The 23,299-nt window shown below is 44.5% G+C and overlaps 1 protein-coding gene and 1 long non-coding RNA gene across 4 annotated transcripts in view; one reads left to right on the top strand and one right to left on the bottom strand.

Annotated features, from left to right (window-relative positions):
- LOC144755316 (uncharacterized) overlaps window positions 1–3,243 on the top strand; it is a 258,862-nt gene extending 255,619 nt beyond the window's left edge. Inside the window, exons 3-4 of the long non-coding RNA XR_013594871.1 lie at window positions 1,649–2,032; window positions 2,820–3,243. This is a non-coding gene — a long non-coding RNA (uncharacterized LOC144755316). The remainder of the gene's footprint in view (window positions 1–1,648; window positions 2,033–2,819) is intronic.
- Window positions 1–23,299, bottom strand: part of LOC144755315 (tetraspanin-18-like) — a 519,470-nt gene that overhangs the window by 170,065 nt on the left and 326,106 nt on the right. The gene's annotated exons all lie outside the window — the stretch shown is intronic.

Genomic DNA, 23,299 nt, shown 5'->3' with positions numbered 1-23,299 from the left:
GCGAATTCGAAATAGCGATTCCTTAAGATTCGCTATTTGGAATTCGCAAAACGGTAGTATGATACATATGGCCCTTAGGCCCACATGCATCAAAGTAGATTGCATTCGCAATCGTCATTTTTCTGAGAAAACGGGCGTTTGCGAATGCAATCTACTCGGCTGAGATGCATCATTCTTGGTGTGCATTTTCGGTGATTTAGAAATCCTATTTTAGTATGCGAGTCCTTAAATGACTCGCAACGGATGCGAATCGGTTTGAAAATGGAAAACTGCCTATGCATCAAAGTTTAGAAGATGCGAATTCTGTAGAACTCGCATTTAGCATTTCAGAAATTTAGAACAAGTCAGAGTTGGTGTAATTTTTTTCGCAAGCTTTGGAAAGTTTGCACTGTGGACGGTGTGGAAGTCGTGACAGCAATTAAAAGTGTCAGAGTGCATTCCCAAACTGTGTGAATGATGTCAATTGTCAGGGCATGGGCTGATCTAGTGCGACCTATGACCTTTTGAGAATGTGAGATGCAATATGTGTTTTTTTCCAAATAATCCTGCATTTGCACAGGTTTTGGGTGATATTCAGTGTGTTTCTGGGGAAAATGAACACATTCAAAGGGTGAGAAATGTTGCTGAATGAAAAATTATTTTCACATGATGTACTGTGATTTTCACTTTTAAATGTATTTGTATTTCAACTTAAGATTGTCTTTTATTTTTTAACTCCTACATTTGCATGCACTGTTAAGGGTTGCAAAGCAGCTTTTCTTATGGTCTTGCTGATAGGCAGCTCCCCTATATAAGGCAGGGTTTGCCTGCATCCACTGTTGCTGTCTTTCAGAGAGCGAACAGGAGGCTTTCACAATGGCAGCACTTTTCTTCCTTGCACGCCGCAACAGATTGAGAATAGGAGCAGGTTTGAGGGGAAGGCAGATAGAAGAGAGAATTTTTAGACTTAGGATTACTTTGCTTGGTCAAACTGAAGACCAAATTTATGATAGGTACCGGCTTACTGGTGACTTAATAATTGATTTAATTAATGATTTGGATCCCTTGTTGCAAAGGGAGACTCGCAGGACAAATGCTATCCCTACTCATGTTCAAGTCCTGTGTTGTCTACACCTGTTAGCGTCTGGTTCTTTTCAGGGGGTGGTAGCTATTGCTGGTGGTGTATCCCAGAGCTCTCTGTCCAGATTTTTCAACTCTTTTTTGGATGCAATGTTAAGTAGAATTGGTCATTACATAAAGTTTCCTTCTACTCAACAAGATTTACAGAGAACTAAAGTGGATTTTTATGGTATGGCACAATTTCCACATGTGATTGGATGTGTTGATGGGACTCATGTACCTATTTGTCCTCCATCTGAAAATGAGTACATATACCGTAACAGAAAAAATTTTCATTCTTTGAATATTCAGGTGATATGTAACTCCAAGACCATCATAACTGACATAGTGGCTAGTTACCCAGGGAGTGCCCATGATTCTTACATTTTCAAACATAGTGCAATACATGCCAGACTTCTAGCAGGACAGTTTGGAGATGGTTATTTGCTAGGTAAATGGTTTTATCCATTTCAAATTTAAAACTTGTCCTTCTGTCACACTTACTAAGTAATACATATCTAAAGTAAGTGTTGTTTTCTTTTGGTTATAGGTGACAGTGCCTATGGAGTCAGGTCATACATATTGACTCCATACCTGAACCCAGCAAGTAGAAAGGAACAACATTACAACCAGTCACATAAATCAACGCGTAATGTAATTGAGAGAACATTTGGTGTGCTTAAATCAAGATTTCGCATACTACATAAGACTGGTGGTAGTTTGCAGTATAATCCAAAAACATGCTGTAAAATTGTTGCAGTCTACGCCATGCTGCACAACTTGGCAACTGAGAGAGGCATACCTTTGGAAGAAGAAGACATGTTACCACCAAATGACAATGATCCCCAGCAACCCCCAGCAAGACAACATGGACCAGAGGCTGCAGAAGGACGGATGAGGAGAGCAGAAATTACACAGAATTATTTCTGAAAAGGTAACATGCTTTATTTTCATTTCTCTACAAAAAAAGGAATTTTGTACTATGTAACCAAAGACATGTACGGAATATACAAAGTAAATTTATGTCATTACTCAAAAAAAAACACCAGGCCTCTGTCTATTAATGAGGACCTTCATTTCAGTCAATGATTAAATGTGAAAAAAAATTATTCATGACAAATGCCTTTCACAAATAACTTGCTTGCATACTATTTTTTACGCCCACGCACACCCAAAGCCTTTGCATTTTTATTTCCTTCATCCATCACCGTGTGGCATCCTTCCTTAGCAAATCTAATACTTCTTCTTGACCCACCAAAGGTCCCTTCTGGTGGATTAACTTTTTTCCCACCCATAGCACTATCATCCTTTGGTTGAGTAATTACAGGTACATTATCACTGTTACAAGCATGCTCTAAGGAAACCTCTCTCTCCATTCCCCTTCTTATTGCCACAAATGAAGCATTAATTTTATCATGTATTTCTGCATTTTGCTTGCAAATTTTGGACAAAGAATTGGAAATTCTTGATAATAGTCTGTTCTGGCCATGTAAGCTTGTCTGTTGCCTAAGGTGCCTATGAACACTTTCCTTATGTTGCAATTTCATTACTGTGCAAATAGATTCCAGTGACTTTGCTATACTGTCCATTTTTTCAACAGTAGCCTCTTGGGTATATTTGAAATCATCAGCCATCTTCTTCATAGTGCTGTGCATGCCTGCTATGTTTTTGCACATAAACTTCATGTTTCCTTTTATAATTCTAATGTCTTTTCCTTGCAGACGCTGTATTTTTAATATTTTATCCTCTACAAGACTTCCAGTGGTGGACCCCTCCTCAAACATGGACACTGTTGAGGTCCTTGGACGCCTTCTAAAAAATTGGCTTTGCCTCCTTCGCCTACTAGGCCTGGCATTGTTGGCTGTTGGTGTGGGGTCTGGTCTAGAGACTGCATTTCTTTGAGTACTTTCATCCTCTGATTCAGTTTGCAGTAATTGGCGAACTCTATGCCTTTCATTTAATGTCTCCTGTGCTGTTGATGTACTTGGAATGTTGGCATCCTCATTTATTTGAATATCTAAGTTAGTAAAATCTCTTAAATCTTGCTCTATCAATTCTTGTAGTAATTCTGTGAAGTAAAAACAGATATTTTGATTGGAAATTGCTTGGCTGTGATTAATAAAAAAATTAATTGTACCTCATGGATGTTGTCTAAATAAATTTTAGTTATTTACTTGCATATCTGTGTTTATGGCTTTTTTTATGAGAAGTAAAACTTTTACATGTAAAGCATTGTTTTCAAAAAACTACATTAACCATGATGCATTACTCTGACCAATCTAAATTCCCTTTCAGAAAGGCAAGTAGTGTTATAAATGTAATGTACCAAGCATGTCAATGTTGCAACTTTCTTCCATCTACTGCCTTCACTATGGTACTTGAAAACTATATCATTCATACACTTACATTATCAAACACATGTTAACTTACCTTCAGAGGGAGTGATGAGGTCTGAAGTGTCTATGTTCATGACACCAACAACTGCCTCAGTCAAAAGTGTCCCTTCCACGAGGTCTTCCAAAGGGGTTGTTGGTGTGTCTTTGGGGGGGCCACCTCCAGTTTTGTTTGCAGATTTTATTCTTGCAGCTATCTTCTCCTTAGCGCGACTGCGCAAGTCATACCACCTCTTCTGTAAATTGCAGATTTCCCTGTGAGCCACTCCAACTGCATTCACCTTTGACTGAATGTTGAGCCACACATTCCTTTTTACAGCATCAGGCACTTTGTGAGACAGTTTTCCAAATAACTGTTCATGCCTGTCTGTCACCTCCTCAATCAGAATTTCAAGCTCTTTTTCTGAAAATTTGACTTTCCTTTTCCTGGAGGGCCCCTCTGCCTCTTGATTTTCCATGACCTTCCTTGTCAAAAACACACACTGCAGCAAAAACAACCTTCCTCACCAAGCTCTGAGATCAACTGCCAGAGCTACATTCAAAGGAATCATCAGGTGTCCCTGATTGCCTTCTGTGGCTTTCAAGTAATCAGACTGCATCAATTCATCAACTGTGCTGTTTTCGCATTTTGCGAAATAGCAAAATGCGATTTCGCGTTATGCGATTTCGCAAAATGCGGAAAAAGGCGCGAATCGCATTTAATTGCGATTTTTTGCGAAACGCAAAAAAACCGCGAAAATGTTGATGCATACCATTTTGCGATTTCTTATTTGCAATTCCTTAAAAAATGCAAATAAGAAATCGCACTCTCCCACTTTGATGCATGTGGGCCTTAATCTCTTCATTTTGCATGTCGTGCAATTTAGGGAAACAACCACCCTTTCGTTTTCAGAGAACAACCATCTTTATACCTACAATAGCTTTCCAGCGGGGGTTGTCACTCAGTATTCAATCGTGTCAATAAACATGATCACACTGAGGAAGCACTTGCTTCATTTTCTGGTACCTATTGCAACATTTCCAAGACCTCTCGCACGCATATGGGACTCGATCAGGGGTCATTGATGAGTAACTGCTCTAACCCTTTATGGCAATTCCCACTCTGGTCAGATCCAGCGTTCCCCCAGTGGGAGTGTGGATTCACATTGAAAGAGGTTCAGGAACTCGTGACAAACATTCTGCTCCATGTTTGCAAGTAGGAGCTCTGGAACCAACCAGGAGGTTCCCTTATTCTCTCAGAGTTAGGCAAGAGAGCCGCATTGTACTCATGCACTTCTCCGGGAAGCCTTGAGCATCTTAGAGACTGACATATGAAATTGGAACTCGCCAGTATTTTTGTGCGTTTTTTGGGTTGCATGGCTGAAATAGTGACTGACATACCTATAGTCGCCTATACGGCGTTTACAAAAATATCATCCTATAGGGTGCAGAGTTTCTACTATTAACTCCGACGGGGCACAATGTTTGTAAATGATATTTAGACCACGATGTTTATGTCAGACAATATTTCAACAATGATATTCCAGTATCAAACCGCAATTTGAACATGCACTCAGCATATTCAGATGCGTAGCAGGTTAAATCTAGGTAAATATGCTAAACGACAGTTGATGTAACAAAGCATTACCTACTTTGATATCAAGTACATCATCAGCAGTGGCTCCTCCGCTAAGGCAGAGGAGCATGGCCCCACTGAGTGCAAAAATTAAAATAAAATTATACCACAATTTTAATAAAGTTACATTATTATCATTTTATTTTTAGTACAAGCCAGGTTAAGGCAGTGGGGTAACGAACGTTTAAGCCCCACCCCCCCCCTTGCAAAGTACACGGAGGGGCCCAGCTCCTGATTTTATCTTGAGCACTCAGATCTGAGTACTGTGCTGAGGGGGCCCACTGCAGCTGGGGGTCCCCCGGCCCACGGGGGATGCGGGGGCCTTTGTTACGCACCTAGACCTAACCTAGATATGTAGGTGTAGAATGTGTATGTGTGTAGATATACATGTATGTATCTAGTCAAGAATCCCCTAGGGAAGAACCAACCCCCTCACCTGATGATTGAGAATGAAGGACACCGTCCCTGCTTCGAGCATGACACCCCGCAAGAGATCTCAGACCGCTGAATGTCAAAGATGCGGCATGCAGGACCCCGTGTCAGCGTGGAAGGAATTATGCAGTGCCCGAGGGCATGTTTATGTATGTCAGGTACATGGATTAGGATAGAATCCTAATAGCTGGTGTCGAAGAGACAGGAGCAAGCTACTAGGTAAAAGGTCACATGTTTCAGAACCGTTATTGTAGTGTGGATGGGACAATGTATGTAAAAGGCGTATACCTGACAGGACTAGCCTAAAGGACATGACACTATTTGCGCTGGAACACCCTGTTGCTGGGGCAGCCATGCACTCTACAAATCCCCCTAACGTAACCTAACATAATATAGTAGACACAAGATGCCTCAAGAAGCAAGACTTACAGCTTTGCAGTCCCTGGTCATTGAGTGAAGTAGTAATATTTACTAGTTGAGTCAATCACTAAAGTTACAAACTTTGTCCTGGGTCCCTACCCATTTTAAGATTTTAAGTCCACTGCAGGCACAGGGAAATACAGTGTTCTGTAACTGGCAATAGTTAACATTGGTGATAGAACAGCTCTGAAGAATTGGGTCATAGTACACTGGTCGTGTGTCACAGTACATGATTTACGTTGGAAAAAATGGTTTCGTTTAAAGTGTTACTGGCTATTAGTTCCCTCATCCTCTACTGGATACTGATAGTTTGTGTTCTGCTCCTCGCATTCGTCTGCCACCATGTTCAATCAATATGAAATGGCGAGGTGCAGAACTCTGGCCTACGAGACAAAGAAATACAAAGTATCCATATCCCATATGCCTTCATCAACAAATAGGAAAAAGAGAGGACTATGGGAGGGGCCGAAAGTGGCAGTGTCCACCCCTTGTTTAACCTTTGCCTCATAAACGGCCACCTATTTGCTGCTAAGGGGATATGGGAGTGACAAGGCGGGTGCACTTTAGAACCAGAGCTTGGCTCTCACACAGTTTCCTTCCCCTGGTGCTGTCTTTGTAATATAAGAGTTAGGGGGGTCACAGGATTGTGCCGTGGGCTGCAAAGCAAGGGGTTGCGCCCTTGTGACCCTAATTGGCGCCCATGGACGGATGAGGACTATTAGGTCCGCCCGCCACCCTAGCGGTGCTCGGACCGGCTGCCAGTGGTGCAGCAGTCCCACACTAGCAATTAGGATGCCACCGCCATGGTGGCGGTGGCACCCATCCACAACATTGTGGCAGGCGGTGCTCACAGCACTGCCCGCCACAATGCTGTGGATGTACCTTGTGGATTGGCATGCACAAGGTGACAGGCACTGCGTGGTGCCTGGCACCTTGTCCATGCCAGTGTACCCCATGGGCACCCCACTTCCCTTAACACTCCCAGGGCCCGCAAAGGGCCCCCACATGCAGAAGCTGCATGTCTTTCCATTGCGACAACGCCGCCATGGAAAGGCACATCTCTGCCTGCATTGAAATTTGAATGGTGGTGTCTTGTAGACACTGCCACCATATTGAGCCCCTTTTCCGCCCGGTCGACTCGTCGACCTGGCGGAAAACCAGTGGATGGTCTTTCCGTCCGCCGGGGTCCCCCCCGCTATTGTAATATGGTGGGGGGAATAGTAGGCGGGCGGTGAGGAATGGTGGGCGGATCGCCACCGCCATACGGGCGGTGGCAATCGGCCCGCTATTCTAATAGACCCCCAAAGTACATTTAAATAATTACATGAGAATTGGAGGCTAACATCTAAACAGGGCTACTGCTCAGGAATGCTGTGACCCCTGGTTAAACAGTTTCAAATGATTACAGATTTTCAGATATCTACTTAGATGCTATTGAAAAACTAATTTCAGTTGTATGATGGGATTGCTTTTTTCGTGTTTATGACTGATGATTTCAGTTAATAATATTATTTTTCATTGGATATTGACAGTGCACCTGAATTCATTAGAAATTATCCATTACTAGTTACTGAAATGTTAACCACAGACGTATTCAAAACACGCACAACCCATTGCAAAGAATAGGCATAACTTAAGATGTCACACAGCTCACAGAAAGTGTTACTCTTCATTTCAGGCATAATGTCCAGCCAGACATGGAAAGACCAAAGACAATTGACACTAATTGCTGGTCAACGGAGGACTTTAACATAGTTCACCCTTCAGATCTCAAATAGTCACACACTGAGCACTGACACTGACAACCCATAACAAAAAGGGTGATAGCAATGCGGAGCATCTTACCATATTCTCCTTAATTGACATCTCATTATGGCAACCACATTACAGAGGCCTGTATTTAAACAGATCTTTGATTCCCATTCACTTTTTCTCTATAATGCTTACCTTTCCCAAATGCATTAGATCTATTAGCGGATATCCACGTGCCACCGTCAGCATAGATTAATAACATAGAAGAAAAACTGTCAACACAATCGAGGAACTTGCAGAGCTACTCAGAGATGTCATCATAATCACAAACTATCAACATGAGTATCTAGTTCACACTTTCACATCTATTACACTGCCAAGCAGTGCATCCCACAACACAATAAGCACGCCTTAGTGGTCATCACGAAGAAAATGGGAACATTTCCAACATGGGTTGAAAGAAAAGAAAACACACAAACAACCACATATCCACACACTGTGGCATGCTGCCTATGTGGATAGGTGCTCCAGTATTCCACATAGGGATAATAAGTGCTATACAATTGCCACAAAGCAGTACCGGTTATGACACATAAGTGTTCTGAAAATATGCAACTATCAATCCAGGCAAAAACTGAAAATATGAATGCCATATGTGTGGGAACCCAGACAGTAGCACTGTACAATCCATACTTTTTTGGAGAGGCAGTTGCTCCCATCATTACATCTCATGTGTGGGTCCCCCTCTTTCCCCAGTAACAAGAACGACACTAAAACAGAAATAATGAAGCAGATGACCAAAAAGACCGGTTTTCACACCATTCCTCTTTGAAAACAAGTATCTAGTGAAGTCTCTCTCCTGAGGTATGGAGCAGTGTACAGTGCAAGAGAAATGTAGACTTTGTAGCCTTCAGTCTTTGCGGCCTGTGATTCACCACCACCCATCCTATGTACTTGCTGGACAAAGGAATATCAGTTTCATTTCAATCTTCATTACTGTCAGTGGGTTTTTGGCATGGCCCTTCTTAGGGGGACTTCCCTCAAACGTTTAGCTTTTTGTCCTCCTGGTTTTTGCCAGCTCTCTTATCCTGATCTTAGGACTCTGGGTACTTACCCACTGTACTGCAGTGGGAAAGTGTGCACACCCTTCCTGCACATGTCAGGATAGGGTGCTTACTTGATTGATTTAGGTTTCGTACCTGTGAGTAACCTGTAAAAAGTAGGTGTGGGTGGTTAACTCTGCTTTGTGGGCAGAGTTTGTGGAATTTTGGGACTCCGCGCTCTGCTGGGAGTGCGGAGTTCAGTGAAATACTCTGATTCCACCGCCTGGCAGAGTTTGCCCATGTCGCCCACCCCTTTTTTCTTATCTGATGCTATCTATACCAATTAAAAATCTTTCTTCCTTACACTCCTCTCCCACGGGAGCAGTCATTCATGGTAGGTCTTTCTTTGCTGTCTTTGTATACTCCAGGCGTGCCGACGTGCCGACTTGCGGCTCCCTTCCTGCTTCCAGCCTGGGGGATAGGGGAGAAGAAGAATGTCTGGGACTGCAATGAGCACCTCGAGTTTGATAATGATGTCCATTATTCAGGTATATTGGCCACTAGGCATGTGTCAACATTAATACAAAACAGCTCATTTCCAGCCAGGTTAAAGACACTGTGTACAAGTCTTACAGCTGCAGCATCACCTTCCGGTGCTGTATTTTCCTGCAGGAGGAGATGAATGTAAGGGGGAAGAAGGGAGATGATGTCACCAGTGCTCACCTCTCTGTATTCATAGCAGAACTGCCATGCTGAGCTGCGCCAAGCTCTATCAGTACTTAAGAATGTTTTATCAAATTTCATCCCATTCTTTGCATGTTGCCTCCATGACATGGATATACTGAAAACTTGTGCGATCCCCTTGATAGGATCAAATGCAAAGCTCAGTGCGTGCCATTACCCAGGCTCAGGCTGGCCACATTAGTTGCGTCTCAATTAAGCCATTATCCATTTTGATTGTAGGGAATATGGCCGTACATGTTTAGAGGCTATCCTGTGAAAGGAGCTTTCGAAGATGCATATTTTCTGTTTGCAGAGGGAAGAGACTAAGAAAGCAGATTTGCTTATAGTCATTTATCTGGGCTGTGGTAAATATTAGAGTGTATTGGAATTTCCTGGAATTCCAGAGTTTTTATGGAACTGAGCAGAATTCTATGTAGTGCAACTCTGTAAACTCCAAACACCCATAGCAAAAAGGTACACCACATACCCGGGGCGGGGGGCAACACTGGCCAATAGGGGGATGCCGCACTGATTGTGCCTTCCACCTGAATAGTATGTCAAAAAGGTCTCATACTCAGGTTGACTGGACTCTCTCTGTAAGCAACCCTGAGGGGGCCATTCACTACAACCAGACCAGGGTAGGTGAGTGGCCGGGTAGGTACACCTGCATGTGCACTGCCCGGATAGTGATGAACCCCCAAGTGTATTTTCCCTACCTATGAGTTCGGCTCTCCCTATAGGACACTTCCCGGGTGAGGCCAATTCTCTTGTCAGGTGCCTCACTAGTGGATTACAGTGGAGCAGCCTCATGATGTATCCCATAATTGGAATAGCAGTGACAACCCCTTGCCAGTAGTGAAGGTGGCTTTGTGGTAATTCACAGAGAAATGCCACTAAAGGAAAGTGGGCATTTATGTGCTCTAAAACTCTTTGGGTGCCTTGGTACTTGGCTCCAGTCCACCCTGGAGTTTAGGTAGCACATATGGGCATTCACTAGAGCCAGCTATAACACACTGGGCATGCAACTGGAGCGACAGACCTCTGCATTTGGGCCTGCTGGAGGCACTGGAGGAAGAGGTTTTGACACTTATCCTCTGGAGCCACATGATGGCCCCGCTAAAGATAAAGATCTGGGTTCCACGGCCCCAAGGCAGACAGGTCTGAGATTTATGGGAGTCATCTGTGGTTCCAAGGGCAACTATTTGACCCACCTCCAACTTCAAAGGTACACTCCAGTATAACTACTGGTGTCATACTTCAGCATGGAGTGAGGTGACCTTGTGGAGACACATGGTGCACACTGCCAGAGGATTCTGTTTTGCACAAGAAGGATTAATGCCATTTCTAAAGGGACTGAGTGCCCTTCCTGAATAGTGGCTGGCTTGGGCCGACTACCTACTGCTCTGTGGCACTCTGAAGTGTGCTCTGTTCTTTCAGAGGTCACTGGGACAACAAAGATCTCCTAAGAGGGACCCACAACATCTACCTGTGACACCTGAAGCGCGGTCCCCTCTAAGTGCCCACCTCGTCTGCTGGATTCCAACTGGTAGTGCGTTGTCTGCGTGGAACTAAGAACTGCGCCTGGAGACTGGATTGCCTTGTGCATAGCCCCAAAGTTTGGCCCGCAACTAAGGTGTGTGGCCCCCGCCTGGGGGGTGAGTGTGACTGACTGGACTGGAAGAACGCTTCAATGAATGATCGGAAGTGGGTCAAGTGACTGCGTGACCACCCTATGCTTCGCAGAACTTGCTGGTGCCAAATGGCCCCTTGGGGACTCCTTTGATGTAACCTTTTATTGCCCTCAGTCCATTTCTGCTCCGCATCCTGTGAGTGAACGTCTTGAGTGGCTGCCAAATCCCTTTTACCAACTGCCTCCTAATTGACCTTGCTGGCTACCCCCAACTGCTTTCCGGGACAGTGACTAGGAGTGACTTCAGCCAAGTATGGCCTAGTGCCGAGGGGGAGGACAGGGTGTCTCCAGTCTGTGGGTGTTGGATGATTGGGGTGACTCAGAGGGAGGCTAGGAGCTTTGGGGCTTTGGGGTTTGGGGGCCTGCAGTGTGTAACCAATTGACCTGCTGGGGGTCAGTTGCACCGCATTAGGGTGCTGAGTGCGTATGTGTGCTAGTACGTCTGTACAGACTTGTCTCATATCCACTGTGTAGCTCTGTGGAGGGAGTGTGTGTGTGGGGTTGACTGTGGGGAACCACCCATGATTCATGACACTGGACAGTGGATTGCCTTATACGTCAATTTCTTGCCAGAATAGCATTATGTTGGACATTGGTTTTACCTGCACGACATCGGCCATTGTGCTGCTAAAAAGTGTTATAAATTGTTGTATGCCCATATTTCTGAAATCATTGTGACCTGGGTTGCATCCTATAGCTGTGGGGTATTCAATTATAAGAATTGCTAGTGTTAGCCTGGGGTGGACACTGTATTGCACCGCATAAGGGTGCCAGGTGTAGATTAGGATCTTTCCCAAGTGTGCATATTATTGATGTCATTTAAACACGGCTGGGCCTAATACTACTAGTAATAATTCCAAATGTGATTTATGGCCAGAAATACATGATGTTCATGTTGTGTTGATTATTATGTGTGCTGAATACAAATGTCATTAACATACATCACGTGTGAAGTCTCTTTTGTGACACTCAAGGTATTTATCATGAGTGAGTGCTGTGCCAATGCTTTACACATTGCGTCTGTCGTAAGCCTGACTGCTCAGTGCCAAGCTACCTAAGGTTGAGAGCAGGGTATACAGTTTGTGCAATCACCTGCCTCTGACGGGAGTGGTAGGTTCTGCCTGGCTGGGGTACTGCCTCAGCCAACCAGGAAGTGCCAATTCCAACAGTGGGTGATAGACTCTTTTCAGCTGTCCATTTTTATTTGAGCCAAATTTATTGAGTGCAATGTATGACAGTGGTTTCTTGACCCTAATCATAAACCAAAGCACAATCCGGAGATAAACAGTAAATTAATGAGAATAGAGCCAGTTTTTCCCAGCCTTTCCTAAAAATTGGTGTCTATGTGGCGACAGAAAGCACCTGGGAATGTTTGCCATGTAGAGTGCTCAATAAGTGTTTTTATCTCATTTGAAAGGCCATATGTTCACCAGATCCACAACACCATACCTCACACTGCCACTGGAGCCTGTCCCCTTCTTTGTGAAGGCACAGTCAACATTTGATACAAGTAGAAGAACTGCTCATGCTTTGGGTAGGGTTATTCTTGCAAGCTGGGGAAACTCCACTATGCACTGTTACGTTTATTAAATTTCCACACAGATCATCATCTTTACCCAAGGTAGCACAGAGGTTGTTGAGACACAACCATTCATGCTGTCCCACCACCTCTACAAAGCAATGTAAACATCTAACAAAAGAAAACGACCTGTGGCTGTTTCGGATATGGTTTAAAAGATATTTGTTCAAGAAAACACACCTGTATTGGATTTTTTCTGTAAATTTTCCAGTCATCAAATTCTGCATTAACTAGTAGAATCTGCTGTTACCACTCACCCACTCACATAAAGCTACTATGCTGGCAGTGCTTAATTTGAGCTGGTGGTGTCCGGTGCTCAGCACCGGCACTTATTTTGTCGACACCAGCACTTATGACAGTCTGCCACATGGTGGCAGTGTTTGTCTATGTTAGAGATGAGCTTAACTAGAGTTTTTTATTAATTCTAATGACTGACACCTACCACCCAAGCCATTCTTATAGCCTTAGGGGCCTAGAATAGTCTTCATTGTTACACTCTCTTGATGGAGTGTGAAGGTTAATAGTTGTGTTGCTAATGTCATTGGCAGTGCTTGCAGGGACAATAGGTGCAGTGGCCTCCACCTAACGATGGATCTGACACTTATTGTTTTATAAATTAAGCACTGCTTTTGCAGTGCTTTCATCCACACAAGCACGCACTCAAACACACACAGACACTTTAATGGGTTTTCTTCATACCAGGTCCTGTGCGTTGCCATCAGTTGACCACGGTACTGTAGGAATAACCATTAATATTATCTTACTCACTATGGCTCTAGGCAATGTGAACCCCTTTGCACGTATTGTGATGCACAAATCATATCAACTCTGGGTGTATTTTATGGCAGGCTAGATGATGTTATCATACTGGAAAGAAAGCGTAGGTGCTTAACACGCTTACTACTGACAGCTGTCTCTAAAAAGGTGGTCACTAATTTGACTCATAAAATATATCTTAGAGGGCTTAGGTGCCTGTGGCAGAGCACTGAATGTGGCCTGCAAGGCATGTGCTTGAAAGCTACAAACATAGGGGCGATTACGATGGAGGGCGGACAAAGGAAAGGAAAAGGGAAAAGGGACCGCCCCCATAGGTGCGGCTGTCCCGCAAAACTAATTAGGATGCGCCCACCACACTGGTGGGCGCATCCTGTATGTTTACATTGTGGCGGGTGGCAGGACCCGCCACAATGTAAAAACACATGTTGTACATTTGCTTGTACAACATGGCAGGCACCGTGCGGTGCCTGCCGCTTTGTACATGCAAATGTACGGAGGTACCATAGGTACCCCCATGTGCAGCACCCCACCCCCCCACCCACCTGGCATTTCCACCTGTCGTTTTGCGGCGGGACCTCTGCTGCAAAAGACAGGCATTCAAATGCCCACGGTGGTGCTAGCACGGCACCGCCTCCATTGACCCCTTGTACCTGGCGGGCCATTTCCGCCCGCCTTGCGGGACCACGGCGGACGTTCTTTCCATCCACCGAGATACCTTTTCCCTTCCCGCCACCATCCTGATTTGGCGGTGGGCATTTCAAGCCCGGCGGTCACGGATTTACCTCCATTGTAATCGGCCCCATAGGTCGGTATGTTCCAACATTTTTTGAAGAAGTCTTTTTGCAAACCTCCAGGTCACAACTTCTTATTTGGGTACATATATCAGTGGAGTATGTGCTGCTACAAACATTTACATTTACATGTGACCAGCAATGCATATGATGAAGGGTGTGCATGTCGAAACCAAAATGTAATTCTTTCACGCTCACAAAATGTGTGCCTTTAAATGTGGCAGTAACGCACATCTGCATACATTTGGTACATTATGTGAACTGAATAATCATGTTGCATGGCATTGAAAATGTATATTTGTTTCCTTACTTTCACTGAATACAAGATGCCAGATACCTTTCAGCAAGGGAGGCTGCTGTCGTTCTGTGGGTTTCTTTTATCATTACACAAATGTGCTTCCACCTTCCTTTTTTTTTGTGAAGCAGAGTCACTTTTTTGTATTAGTTTCCTCTTATGATTTGCTTAGTTCTGAAAGAGGAGGTGACCATATACAGCTGTGCAGACGTCTGACACCTGCTGGGAGAAAATATCTCCTCTCAAAAGGCAATACTGATAACTTGTAAAACGACGGATGATGACCCAGTCGTTCTTTTATTTCAAGACCCAGAGTAGCCTGAAGAGTTAATAATAGAGACCCAGAGTGAGGATGATACTTAGTACGCCCAGCTTGGAGCCTTTGCCTATTCCCTGTCTCTCTCCGTGAGATAGAGTGTCCAGGACTACACCCTGACTCTACATGCCCCCAAAGGAGATACTCCAGCAGCTCGTCAGGGTTTATTTTTCACTTGCTGTGAAGTCTCAGTGCCAAGGAGATCTTGAGGGCAGGAAAAAGGTGGTATGTAGGAAGCACATGTCAGTCTACACTTTGGGGCCAATTACGATGCCGGATGGACCCGAGTCTGTCCGGCATCGTTCTGGAACTGGAACCGAACAAATTCCAGTCATCAGTTGCAGCCCAGGAATTAGGATGCGACGGAACCCTGTTTGGTCGCAATCCTATACTTTGCTATGAGAGCAGGGGTGCAGGCCATCCCTGCACTCTGTGGCAGGCACCTCAAGGGGCCTGCCATCAGGTGCAGGGATCAACACTGGGGCACCATAGGTGCCCCCAGGCCGCCATTTGGCGACCTTGGACCCATGGAGGCCCTGCTGGGGGCCCACAAAGCTGTTTCCCAATGCCTTTTTTGTGCCAGAAAGGCTGGCACAAAAAGGCAGTGGGAAACTGCCATGATAATCCCTCGGCCGGAAAGAGCCAGCTGGAGGATTACTGTGGTCCTTCTGAATGGCGGATGGGTTCTCCGAGCATGTCGTAAGCCTTTTGGAAGACTGATTAAGATTCCCTTCCGACCGAGCTCATCGAGATAGCTCGGTCGAAATGGAATCTGAATCAGTGATTACGTTGCGAGCAGGAGGGCTCCGACTGTCAGTCTGAGCCCTCCTGCCCGCATCGTAATAGGGCGGTTTGAGGCAACTTTATATTTCCAAATGGTGAATAGCCAAAAGTAATAAAGTTACTTCAAAGTGTAAGGGTACATTTACATGTGAGTACATCTACATGTACACGTTTACCTTTGGGCTAGGACCCAGCATCAATTCTGAATATGCAAAGCAGGTTGGGCTCACAATTACTTTATTAGTAAATGCCATACACACTACAATATTCTCACTTACTACTAATATAAAACATCTAATGTTCTCCAGCCTTTAAACAAATCAATCCTCATTACTAGGCTCTAGCATCTGCTCCTCTCTCCTTTACCCTAACATCATCAAGCTGTTGTTTTAAATGTTAACCTTATTTTATAGGGCCAACCTTTCCCAGTCACGCCTAGCAGCCACTATTCTATGCTGGCATGTAGTTCAAACCTGTGTTTGACCTACTGATCTCTCGTCTAGCCTGCAGGTCCAAGACTGCCAAAATGAATTGCTCATTTAGTTTGATACTCCTTTCACCCACCTTGATTAACCTGTGCTAAGCCACTTTTAATCTCTTTAAGTCTTTTATCTGCCACACGAAAAGGTGCACTTTCTGTACCCTATTGAGGAGCTGCCTGCTGTCTAAACCACTCTTCCACTTTTTCCATCACTTTAGTTAGGTACGTTTTTGCCCAGTATCATCCCCAGCAAGTACCAGCAGCTTGCTACAATTTTCTAGTATTTAATCCACCTGAAAACACTTACATTACTGAAACAACACAATAACTGGTAGTTTACTATATGGTTATTTATGATACCCTATTTCTTTAGAAATCGTTGCATCAGAAGGATTGTAAGCATTATCAACAGCTCAGTAATAATTATACAGATCAGGACAAATGTCAAGTATACCCCAGTTATACTTCATAACACATCCCTACAGTACTAATTTTACCTACATTCATTGTAACCACCCCATCTAATTGCATAGTTGAGTACGTTTTTTTTTTCTCCTTACCCTAGTTGCGCAATAAGCTGGAGTAGGAAGTAATCAGGGGTCGTGGTTCCAACTATTCCATCTTGGATCAGCACTCTATTAACATGAGAGAGTGGGGGAGATCTTTTCTGTCAGACAGGACCCCCTTCTTTTCCTATTCCATTCAATTCGAAGAGGAAGTAGTCTTCTGTAGCTATCCATACAAGCCCTTGCTTGCGAGTTATTGCTATATTGCATAATCATTGGACATCCGAGTACCCTTCAGCAGGCCAGCTCTGTGAACTCTGTGTCTGCTCCCAAACATCCCAGAATGCACATCTCCTACTTTGCCTCCCACTTCGATCTAACTTATTCACCCTCTGAATTGAGGATAACCATTCCCACTGGGTTGGTGAATTGTGTAGTATCCTCCTAATTCATATTTCGCGTCTGGCTAGCAGGATTAAGACAAAAGGGAGGTGTACATTTTAGTTATACATCAATATGCTTCTATACCAAGTCGTGCAGTGCCCACTTTCACTAGGACCTTTCACACACAGCATCTCAATGCAAAAGGTAATGATAAATCAGCATAGTTTGCCTGAAACTAGCCCTGTATTGCATGCGACACACACATGGCTACCAAATCAATTTCAAGTCCTAAGGTTGTCCAGTTTGACTACGAGCTTGCAGTCTTTGCAGGTACCAGAGTTACGTCTGAGCCAATGCTTCAATACTGAGACTAGTCTCTTAAATTTGCAGCGTGCCATTGTACTTCCTACAAAAGCACATTGTCTGGGTAGGTCAGCACGTGCTTAGAGTCTGACTCCCATCTCACACCACATTTCCAAAATTCTAAGATTGTGACAAAGCACTGCACATTCATCCAAACAGCCCTTGAGTATGGCCTTGTCAAAATAAAGTCATACTAAAAGTGGTAAGAGGATGAACTGCCAGCAGCTGAAAATTGACTTAAGATTACAGTTCCCTAGTTTCACTCCAGTCACACTCCCTCACGAATACTTGCCTAGTCACAGTTTGAGTAAGTCACAGAATGTACACTCTGGTTGATGTACTCATTCATTGATCCATCTTTGGGTCAAAATAAATGGTGAGTCATCTCCATTTCCTCTAACTTAACTGGTGCACTGGCCTTTCCCGCAATCTCTTTCCCCAAGCACCGCCTCTCAGTTGTCTACTGAAGATACCCTTGGTGATCCCTTGGAGGCTTATCTTTGGGCCCACATTCGGAAGACTCATATTTGAACTAACGTAGAGCAGCACCCCTTGTTACGTTACGAGCTGAATCCGAGGGTACTGTTGCACCCATGAAAAGAGCGGTGCATTGATATTATCCATTAATCTTTGCATTTCCCACTCATATTGTCTTTCCATGCTTGCATCACATGACCTTAATGGTTTATTGACCTCCCCATATACTGTAAATTGTTGCCGTGTATCTATGAAGTCCCCTCTGACTTCCTTGTTCCAGTGACCCCTCTATATGTCTTTGGGGTGCTGAAGATTCCAATCCTTGCCTCTATCTCTCTTTGTAGCTACCTTTGTCGCCTAAGCTTGTTTGACCAGAGCTTATGATATTTTAGGTCTTTACCCTTCGGCCACCACTTAATTGTGGAGAAGTGTGGCTCAATGGTTAGAGCGGCAGACCCTGCTGCAGAAGTCTAGCCCGGGACCAGGGTTCAATTCCCCGCCTCAGCGGGTCTTGAGCTCAAAAATTCCACGGACCTGATAATTCTCGCCTCGATTCCTATTCCAATCATGGAGTCCCACTCTGCAACTCTGGGCAATAGCTTGCTTAATCTCCACAACGGCCCCCACAACGCTAAGGATGCCTGGCCTCCACCTTGGGGGTGCCCAGGAGTGGACACCTCACAGGGAAAGCCAGGATGGGTTCCACAGCGGTATTCGTACAAGCGCCTTGAGACCCTTGCGGGTGAGTAGTGCGCTATACAAATATCAATTTACATTTACATTTACAATTGTAGGTACTTTTCTGGAGGCAAAGGGATACCTCACCCTCTTTGTCCTTTTATCCTTAGGCCCACTTGCCTCACTTTGCAGGCTGCTCTCATCCTCCACAATGGGGGCAGCGCTCTCACCCTCCCTCCCCACCTCTGCCCAGTGTAGTGCCACAGAGGTTGTTATGCTTTGCTGTTTCTTTTGCTTTGTCAGCATTGCTTCCATGTGGTGGTGTACCAACCATTTCTCCCTCTGCTCTCTTTCCTGTCTCTGAGCCCGCTTCACCATCTCTACCATTAATACCTTTTGTACTTTTTATCAACCATCCTTTCTGATATCTTTGATATTTCTCATAGTGCGGGTCCCTGTTCCTTGGTTGATGTGCATTGTTGGCTTGTATCAATCTCCTGACAAGCTGATCCACCCCTGGTGGTCCTAGTGCTTGGCCCCTGGATTGGCTTATTTTCAATATGGGTGATGTATGTGTTTATTACAGACATTTTGTAGAGAAATGTTGCTTTTATGTCTCATGCAACATCCATAGATTAGTTACTTTAAAGTCAAATCAGGACCTCACATATGAGAAATGGGAGACTCTCACAGAGATTATTTGCAATAATATTAGCGAGCAGCTGCTGTGTTACAATATTGAAAACACACAACACTATCCCTGAATATTACATGTCAACACATTTAGAATTTGTATGGGTGTGTATGTGCCCTGACAGTGGCTTGGCCAAAGAGGGCATGAAAGAGCTGAAATAGAATCATAAATACAAAACTGTTCCTCACAGGGCCCCCCAAAATCCTTAAGATGTCCCTGGGGAGCCTCAGCCAGCTCCACCAGCAGGAACCCCCTGGACATCCACCTTGGGACCCTCCCAGATCTGGCCATTATGTTTTCTTCAAAGAGAGGGAATTACATTCCCCCGAAACATGCATCGGACAAGCTGGTGTAAAGGCTGATGTGAAGGCCAGGTGGCACCATGTCAGCACCTGCTCTAGCCGTTCTGCCCGACCCCCGTGGTAAACGGGTAGATAGAACAGTTCCCTCTCATGCACCCAGGGCCTGCCCTGTCTTTCCCTTCATTCCTCAACAGCCTCCTATTTTTTGCTGGAGGGCTAGCAGATGGCAGAGAATGAAAGAAAGCAGGGTTCCTGGAGCCGCATTACTTTCTATTCATGTTGCTGCCTTCTTGGCACCCGGGGTAGCGGGCAGTGTGAGGCCCAGAAGTACCAACAAGCAACCCAGTTGTACCAACAGCTGGCAATGACCAGCCCTAAATTGCATCCATACCTCGAGGTGCGACGAGTGGTCGAGGCCTAGGCCCTGACGGTCTACTAGACTGTGGTGGGGCCATAACAACACAGTACAAGGCCCCGATGCTGTATCACAGAAGCAGGCTGGTCATTCTCTGCCAGCGCGCACGTGCGCGGACGGGCTTGTGTTACACGCACCGCAGTTTTTCATTAAACTGATGAACTGGCGAGCCATCACCGAGTGACTGTTCTTTAGTCAGCCTCCCTGTTCAGGCTGTCCATCATGGGCTCCGCAGAGGACGCACAAAGGGGGCCTTGGGTTACGGACCCTCTCCAGTTACCGTGCAGGGCGGGAACACGCAGGCATTTCCGCCTCGCACCTTGAAATCAATGTCACATTAAAGTCACATTCCCCGGCCAACCTGCTGGACTCCGGGAACAGGATCCGCCTAATCTGTTTGTTTACATTCTCTAGTTGTCGTGGGACTGCGGCCTCGGATGGTTAAGCAGAGATAGAGTTACCCCCGTGCCTCACGTGAACCCAGACCTTTTGCCTTCTGACTTCTAAAGAATTGAGACTGCCAGAAGTGCCGAGGAAAGACGAGGTATGAACTCCACAAAAAAAACTCATAACATTAAGATGAAAATACCTTGTGTCTAATAAGAAAGTCAAAGAGGTTGAAGAGCAGAAAGAGTACTCTTAGGGCACAACGCCATCAGAAGAAGCATTCACTTGTCGTATGTGCAATGAATTACAGACTCTTTTGGACTGTAAAAGACAATTGCAATAGTTTGCAAAGACAAACAGGTAACTTATTAAAATAAACCAGGTTGTAAAAAGAGTCATTTAAGGCATCGATGCCAAGTTTCCCAATAAGCAGGTGCAGTCCATTTTTTTCTTTGCATTGTGGGATTTGCAATCCTGGTTTTATGATGCATTAAACAGACTACAAGTCCCTGAAGTCAAAGAAAAATCCTGGACTGGAACAGCTACTCCTGCGCGGATTGGGAAACTGCAGTGCTGTTTAAGGTACACCTGCGATTGTTTGACAAAGAATTTGATGTGAAAAGCATTCTCTGTCTGTGAAAACAGACGTTATATAGCACAGCTCCTGTTTTCATGCAGGCTGTAGAGGGCAGTGTAATATCACACATAGTCTTAGACATGATTCCTAGGCAGTAGCTGGTAAACATCAAGCTTCAGATGCCTATTGGTACCCAGGTGCACAGGATGATCAAATACTAACACTCCTGTCGTGAGCAGCCATAAATGAGGTGACACTGCATGATTGAATTTTGGGAAATCGCTTTGCTTATGGCACAGCTACTGCAAATGACAAGCACTGGCAAATCCAATAGGCCTGACTTTGGTCGCCAGCCTCTTGGATTTGTCGATGCTTGCTTATCTTGTCAAGATGTCAGGCCCTTGTCAATGTAAAAAGAAAAGTCTGTCTGACAGCAAAAAGGTATGTTGGGGCTCAACAAACATGCATTGCCATAGTGGTCCCTGGCACTGAATGGAACTACTTTAAGTACTTGTGAAAAGGCAGAAGTCCATCCACAAAGGGAAGTTAGCCAATAAATGAAGTTTGCCGACCCAGTGCCCTATGCTATTTGCTGTTGTGTGTGGGATAAAAATGAGAATGATACAATAACAGACCAATTGGTGAAGAGGACTGTAGGACTGTCTGAAAGCACCAATAAATGTATGTATATATATATATATATATTTCAAACAATGGCTCTGCAATTGAAGAGGCACTCACAGCAGGTAGGTTCCAACACCTTTATTCATGCGCCCGATGGTGAAAATTCGTCCGTGATTGTTTCCCTTTCCCAACGCGTTTCAAAGCTGTCTGCTTTTTCTTCAGGGGATCGGAAGTTGCTGCTGCCTCTTCAATTGCAGAGCCATTGTTTGAAACAAATAAGCACGACAGCTTCGTCGTGGAAGGCGCACCACCCAGCTAATTAGGAAGGAGTTGTCGGAGGAAAGGGGGCTGTCTGCACATTGACTTTCGAGTGCGAGACAGCGCAGCAGTGCAAAAGCCTGAAAGTAATGATGATGACTATTCCATGCCGGAGCCCACTGGGGGCTTTGTATTCGCAGTGAGGTCAAAATAAATCACTGCGACCTTTTTAATTTGGAAGTTACGCTGTGGAATCCACTGTGGAGAATTAATGTACACAAGTCCCACAATGCAAAATACGAAGCAGGCGTACTAAATGCCATATAAACGCAGTGAGACTTGTGAATGGCTGCAGCAACTTCCGATCCCCTGAAGAAAAAGCAGACAGCTTTGAAACGCGTTGGGAAAGGGAAACAATCACGGACGAATTTTCACCATCGGGCGCATGAATAAAGGTGTTGGAACCTACCTGCTGTGAGTGCCTCTTCAATTGCAGAGCCATTGTTTGAAACAAATAAGCACGACAGCTTCGTTGTGGAAGGCGCACCACCCAGCTAATTAGGAAGGAGTTGTCGGAGGAAAGGGGGCTGTCTGCACATTGACTTTCGAGTGCGAGACAGCGCAGCAGTGCAAAAGCCTGAAAGTAATGATGATGACTATTCCATGCCGGAGCCCACTGGGGGCTTTGTATTCGCAGTGAGGTCAAAATAAATCACTGCGACCTTTTTAATTTGGAAGTTACGCTGTGGAATCCACTGTGGAGAATTAATGTACACAAGTCCCACAATGCAAAATACGAAGCAGGCGTACTAAATGCCATATAAACGCAGTGAGACTTGTGAATGGCTGCAGCAACTTCCGATCCCCTGAAGAAAAAGCAGACAGCTTTGAAACGCGTTGGGAAAGGGAAACAATCACGGACGAATTTTCACCATCGGGCGCATGAATAAAGGTGTTGGAACCTACCTGCTGTGAGTGCCTCTTCAATTGCAGAGCCATTGTTTGAAATATATATATATATATATATATATATATATATATATATATATATATATATATATATATATATATATATATATATATATATATATATAATATATTTATATATATATTCACTGAAAAAACCATAGGTTATAGACCATATATAGTTAGGAATTAGCATTTACAAAACCTTGAAAATTCACTGAAAAAACCATAGGTTATAGACCATATATAGTTAGGAATTAGCATTTAAAAAACCTTATTTTACTCACACAAAACCATTGAAATTCCATATATAGTTAGTTGCACTAACTATATATCGCGCACCCGCAATCCACTGCTGATCATGTCACATATTACATCATTCATGACATGGTCAGTGACATCACTGATGACATCACTGATGACATCTCAAATGACATCACTGATGACATCACTGATGACATCATCCAGTGACTGTGTGTT

The sequence above is a fragment of the Lissotriton helveticus genome, chromosome 5_1 (genome assembly GCF_964261635.1).
Source record: "Lissotriton helveticus chromosome 5_1, aLisHel1.1, whole genome shotgun sequence".
NCBI classification, from domain to species: Eukaryota; Metazoa; Chordata; class Amphibia; order Caudata; family Salamandridae; genus Lissotriton; species Lissotriton helveticus.
Note: the sequence above shows the minus strand (reverse complement) of the source record. Positions and strands in the feature narration are given on the sequence as shown.